Raw genomic sequence first — 6,549 nt, forward strand, 5'->3', positions numbered from 1 at the left:
ATAATAATATGTCATAGATACAGAGTTATTGACTACTATAAATATCTAATTACCTTCCCTTTGCTGAGAGAAATCATTCCAAATGGGAATTAGAAATGGGAGAACTCATCCCAATATATAAAAAAAGAGAGAAATGGAAATAAAATATCAGAATTGACAAAGAAAAGTATTTCTCTTTCCAATTAAATGATCCTATACACATCACAACAGCAGCATATAGAGAAAATCCTGAAGACTCAGCTATATTCAAAATGCCAGAGATTTGTGTGTCCTTTGGTTATAAAGCAAGGTACTGCAGAGTAATTTACCAGAACTCTTGACTTCATTTAACAGCTTGTTGTTGTTAAGCGCCATCAAGTCAAGTATGATTCATAGTGTCCCTGTGAACAACAAATCTGAACCCTGTCCCATCCTGTGTCAACCTCACAACCTCTGACACATTGTTGCAGTTACTGTGTCAATCCAGCTCTCTTTCCTGTCCCCTCACCTTTCCAAGCACGTTATTCTTTTCCAAGGAATAACCTTTCCTAGCAAGCCCAAACTATATGAGACAAAGCTTTGCCATCTATGCTTCAAAGGAGCACTCTGGCTTCTCCTACTTCAAGACTTATCTGTTTGTTTTTTGGAAATCCATAAAATATTTAGTACTCCTAAACACACAGCTCAAAAACATCAATGCATGTTCTGTCATCCTTTTTCATTGTCCAGCTCTCAGCAGAATAGCAAATGATTGAAAAGACTATGGTTTAAATCAAGCACACTTTAGTCCTAACTTCATTGATCCTCAGTAATTTGAAGAGGTCCCTGACTTTCCCAGTGCAGTATATTTCCTGGTCTGGTAACAAGGGTATTGATTGTGGATCCAAGTAAGATGAAGTCATTAAGAGTTTTGGTCTTGTCTCCTCTATTACAATGTTGTCCAATGGTGAGAATTTTTTGTTTTCTTGATGTTGAGATGCTAATTTAAAGAGCAAACTGTTGCAGACCGAGAGTCTCAAAGAATAGAATAAATTTATAATAAAGAGACAAACAGCCAGAAATGATATAGAGCAGAGAGCTTGAAAAACAGAGGGCCAACAGTTCGCATGACTGAAGGCACCGAGCCATGCTTCTCTGAGTATTTATACAGAAAAACAAGGAAGTACAAAACAAAGGATAATGGTGAAATCTTTTACAGATAAGGCCAAGTTCCTCTTTATGTTAACCTCAAGAGGGAGGGGTTCACTTGATAAAAACTAAGAACAATGTTGACTCCTAAGGAACGCCCTAGTGTCACAAGGTGACCTTCAGCTTGTATTAAGCCTCCCTCATTTCCCGATACAGCATTTGGTCTACTATTATTAATTTTGATATTCGGCTTCCCTCAGCAAACAACTGAGAAGACCATGGCCTTAATCAAGCCTATCTTAGTCTCTAGGCTGACATCCTTGCTCTGTAGCTTTCTGGAGAGGTTCTTGACAGCAGATTGAGCTGGCAGTTTCTGTTGCCAGATGTAAGATATAATTTGGCAGCCTAAAACTATTTGCCATAAGGGCGATTTTTTTTATCAAGAGGGACCAACCCTTGCAGAAGGATGGCTGGCAAAGCAAAGAGTCAGTGAAAAAAGAAGACCCTCAACAGAATTCACAGCTAAAAATTTGTATAAGGTAATTACTAAGACAGAGTAGGAAGAAAAGACCAAAGTAGATGTCAAAAGAGACTCTGAATATTGCTGAGGAACGAAATGAAAGTCAAGGGACCAAAACAAAGGTAAGAAACTAGGAAGTTAAAGAATTGAATAGAAAATTTCAAAGGACAATTCATAAAGACAAGGAAAATATTACAGTAAATTGTGCCAAGAGCTAGACGCAGAAAATCAGGAGAACTTGCTTAGAATTCCCAAGCTGAAGGAGCAGAAGAAGAAATTCAAGTCTCGAGTTGGGATACATAAAGATGCTATGGGCAAAATACTTGATGGTCTAGGAAGCATCAAAAGAAAATGGAAAGAGTACACAGAGTCACGGTGCCAAATAGAATTGACTAACATAGGACCATTCCAGAAAATAGCATATGAACAGTAACTAATGGTAAAAAAAAAAAAAAAAGGAGGAAGTTAAAGTGTTCTGAAGGAATTGGCAAAAATTAAGGCCCAGGAGTAGATGGAATACCAACTGACATATTTTAACAGATGCAGCCCTAGACGTGCTCACCAGATTGTTTCAGTAAATCTGGAGAACACCTACCTGGTCAATTAACTAAAACGTATCCATATTTATTCCATTCTCTAAAAAGATGATCCAAGCAAGTGTGGGAGAATGTTACTAAAATTGTAAGCAATATCACTAATGTAACATACAGGCAAAATCTTGATGCAGGTTATGAAAAAAACTTCTAGTGTAATACATAAACAGAGAACTACCAGAAATACATGTTGGGTTTAGAAAGGGCGGTAGCACTAGGGCTATCATTGCTGATATCAGATGGATCATCACTGAAAGCAACGAGCAAAAGAAGGATGTCTATTTTTTTAGCATATGATAGCTTTTCAATCATTTGCTATTTTATGCTAAAGGATGTCTATTTTTTATCAACTATGCAAAGGCATTTGACTGCGTAGATCACAATGAATTGTGGCTAGCAATAAGAAAAGGAATCCCATAACAATTGATTGTGTTCATGTGGAAGCTACTTGGACTAGGAAGTTGTTATCTGAACAGAACAAGAAAACTCTATATGGTTCAGAATCAAGAAAGGAGTGTGTCATGAGTGTATCCTTTCTCCATACCTTTTCAATTTTTATGCTAAACATAAAAATTGAGAGGCATCAAGATTGAAGGAAAACATCAACAGCCTGCATTATGCAGGTAATGCTTGCCAAACTGAAGAAGACTTGATGTATTTGCTGCAGAAGATCAAGGACTGCAGCTGTCAGTATAGACTGCATCTTTTTTTTTCATGTAGTATTTTATTTGCTGTCCTCTTTGAGACATAGCAAGATTCATATTGATGATGGAACTTCCCATAGTAAAATGTTATACAACATGACAAATTTCAAACAAAGCTTATTTTCATGTAGTCCCTTCATTTCCTTTTTGAGGAATCAGTATGTGAAGATTCCAGTTAGTAGGTAAACTCAGGTTACAAAGATAAATATCAAATATTGTACTCTGGCTGATCAGAGACCCAACAGTTGTGGGTGGATTACAATTTCAACACCAAGGGGGGAAAAAAATATCTTCACCCCTGGATCAACATCATAATAGATGAAGAAAAGATTTAGGTTGTTGGGTCAACATCATGATAGATGGAGAAAAGATTGAGGTTGTTAATTACATCATTTCGTTTTGCTTGAATCCACTCTTGGCACCAGTAGTCAGGAAATCAAAAAACAAGTTGCATTGGGAAAAATCAGCTCTAAAGAACCTCTCCAGAGTGCTAAAGAGCAACAGTGTTAGTCTATAGAGGCTAAAGTGTGCCTGATCCAGGCCATAGTTTTCTCAATTGTTTGTTATGTGTCTGACATCTGGACAATGAATAAGGATGGCACAAGCATTAATGTCTTCGAGCAGAGGTGCTGGAGAAGAGTGTTGAACATTACATGGACTGCCAAGAGAACTAACAGTGCTGTCCTGAAGAGAGTGAAACCATGTTACTCCTTGAAGGCAGATATTTTGAAGCTCCACCTCATAATTTGAGCATGTTGCCAGGAGAGAAAAGTTTTTGGAAGAGAACATCATGCTTGGAAGGGTGGAGGTTCAGCATAGGAGAGGAAGACCCCAGATGAGATGGATAGACAGTGACTGCGGCAATGGGTTCAGCTGTAACAGAGATAATGAGTTTGGCTCAGGACAGGGCAAAGTTCAGAGTCTTTGTTCATAGGACCGCCATGAGTTGTATTTTACTTAATAGCACATAACAACAACAATTTTAATCAGAAAATTAATCTATATTAGCACTACAACAGGAAGAAATACAATCACAATTGTTGTTGTTGTTTTGTTGTTATGTGCCATCGCGTCGTTTCCGACTCATAGCGACCCTATGCACAACAGCTCTAAACCCTGCTCTATCCTGCGCCAACCGCACCGCCTCTGACACACCCATCCCGATTACCCCAGTCACCGAATCAATCCATCTCATAGAGGGTCTTCCCCTCCTGCGCTGTCCCTCCACCCTCCCAAGCATGATGTCCCTCTCCAAGGACCCGTCCCTCCTGGCAACATGTCCAAAGTATGTCAGATGAAGCCCCAGAATCCTTGCCTCCAAGGAGCAGCTTGGTTTAATCCTCTCCAAGATGGATCTGTTTGTTTTCCTGGCAGTCCAGGGTACATTCAGTACCCTTCTCCAGCACCACAGCTCAAAAGCATCCACTCTCCTTCTGTCCTCCCTAGTCATTGTCCAACTCTCTGATGCATAACAAGCGATTACAAATACCATGACCTGTATCAGGCGCACCTTAGTCTCCAGAGAGACACTGTTGCTCCTGAGTACCTTTGAGAGGTCCCTAACGGCAGACTTTCCCATCGCGATATGCTTTTTGATTTCCTGACTGCTGGTACCAAGAGTGTTAACTGTGGAGCCGAGCAAAGTGAAGCTGTGAACACTCTCAATCTCTTCATCATCCATCCTGACGCTGCCAATTGGTCCAGTGGCGAGAATCTTTGTCTTCTTGACGTTGAGCCTTAGTCCATACTGAAGGCTGCAGTCCTTGACCCTTCGCAGCAAGTGCATGAGGTCCTCCTCAGTTTCAGCAAGCAAGGTTGTGTCATCTGCATAACGGAGATTGTTGATAGATCTTCCACCAATCCTGATGCCACAATTCTCCTCATAGAGCCCAGCCTCTCGGATAATCTGCTCTGCATACATGTTGAAAAGGTATGGAGACAGGATGCATCCCTGGCGTACACCCTTCCCTATTTTGATCCATGCAGTGTTACCCTGCTCTGTTCTGACTACTGCCTCTTGGTCCAAGTATAGGTTTCATATTAGCACAATTAAATGTTCTGGGATTCCCATTCTTCTCAGAGTCAGCCACAGTTTGTTATGATCCACACAGTCAAATGCCTTTGCATAATCAATGAAACACAGATAGACATTCTTCTGGTATTCCCTGCTTTCAGCCAAGATCCATCTAACATCAGCAACGATATCCCTAGTACCATGACCCCTTCTAAACCCAGCCTGGACTTCCGGCAGTTCTCTGCTGATGTGCTGTTCTAATCGTTTTTGGATGATCTTCAGCAGAATCTTGCTTGCATGTGAAATCAATGACACTGTTCTGTAGTTTCCACACTCAGTTGGGTCACCTTTCTTTGGAATGGGAACAAATATAGATCTCTTCCAGTCAGTTGGCCAAGTAGTTGTTCTCCAGATTTCTTGGCAATAAGGATGGTGGAACTTTGTCTCACTATTTTGGACATATTATCACAGCAGAGTTATATCAACGGTGTGGAAAGTATAGCATGTGCCCTGGGTGGTACTTAGAAGTGGAGGAGGAGGCAGCAATGAGCAACTTCTGTTGGCTATTGAATTTTCCATTGCCAGCTGTGGAAGATAATTTGGCAGTTTAAAACTAATTGCTGTGTTATTTTCCGATAAGCAGAGACCAGTCCCTAGAGATATGCATCATGGTTGGTTAGTAAAGTTAAGAGTTGATGAAAAAAGGAGACCCTCAACAAAATTGATTGATACAATGACTGCAACAATGGGCTCAAGCATGCCATTTCTTAGGAGCATGATACAATACCTAACAGGGTTTCTGATTGCAAAGGACTGCTATGAGTCAGTACCAACTTGACAGCACCTAAGAGCAATAGCAGTTTTCCAAACACTACTAGTGACTAAGGATAAAAGTGATTTCAAGTGGTATCTGATTGTGTTAAATTGGTATTTAAAGTGAAGACTGCCAAATTACACTGAATGAATGGTAGGAGTTTTTCTCCAGCCTATTTCATGGGGATGTTTAATTAGTTTTAAAACTACTGTTTTTATGACATAAAGCAAAAATTCTTGCTATGAGATAACACTCAACAGTCAAGAGGAAATTTGAAGGAATTTGCAAAAGCAATATTAAAGCAGTTTGGGACTATTGAGATATTAAGCCCTGAGTATTGGCCGTCTTAACAGCCTGTGTATCTTAAAATGTGCACATTTGGGGGAAAAAATGCACATTTGCCTTCATCCTCCTAAGATAATGTTCAATATTCATCAATTTAAACATGTACCTTTTTTCTACCTTATAAGACTTTTAGATCAAAAAATAGTTTAAAACTAATATTTAAACTAACATTGTCTATTTTGTGGGTTTGTTAAGGACACTTCTCCAAGTATTTTTCCCCTTTTTATTGGTTTGCATACAATATTTTGGAGATGTGTTTCATTTATGTACATTGTTTTTAATACAATCTTTCATTTATATAGTGTTTCCTACAGTAATTCATATATTGTTGTTATGTGCCATCGAGTCACTTGCGACTCATAGTAACCCTATGTACAACAGCCCTAAACTCTGCTCTGTCCTGTGCCAATCGCACTGTCTCTGACACTCCCATCCCAATTATCCCAGTCACT

At 39.5% G+C, this 6,549-nt stretch overlaps 1 protein-coding gene across 1 annotated transcript in view; it reads left to right on the forward strand.

Annotated features, from left to right (window-relative positions):
* LOC102844647 (gephyrin-like) overlaps positions 1-6,549 on the forward strand; it is a gene marked incomplete at its 3' end in the record, with an annotated part of 706,808 nt that overhangs the window by 624,293 nt on the left and 75,966 nt on the right. The gene's annotated exons all lie outside the window — the stretch shown is intronic.

Source organism: Elephantulus edwardii, unplaced genomic scaffold (assembly GCF_000299155.1).
Source record: "Elephantulus edwardii isolate Elephantulus edwardi_28Jun2011 unplaced genomic scaffold, EleEdw1.0 scaffold00104, whole genome shotgun sequence".
Classification (NCBI taxonomy): Eukaryota; Metazoa; Chordata; class Mammalia; order Macroscelidea; family Macroscelididae; genus Elephantulus; species Elephantulus edwardii.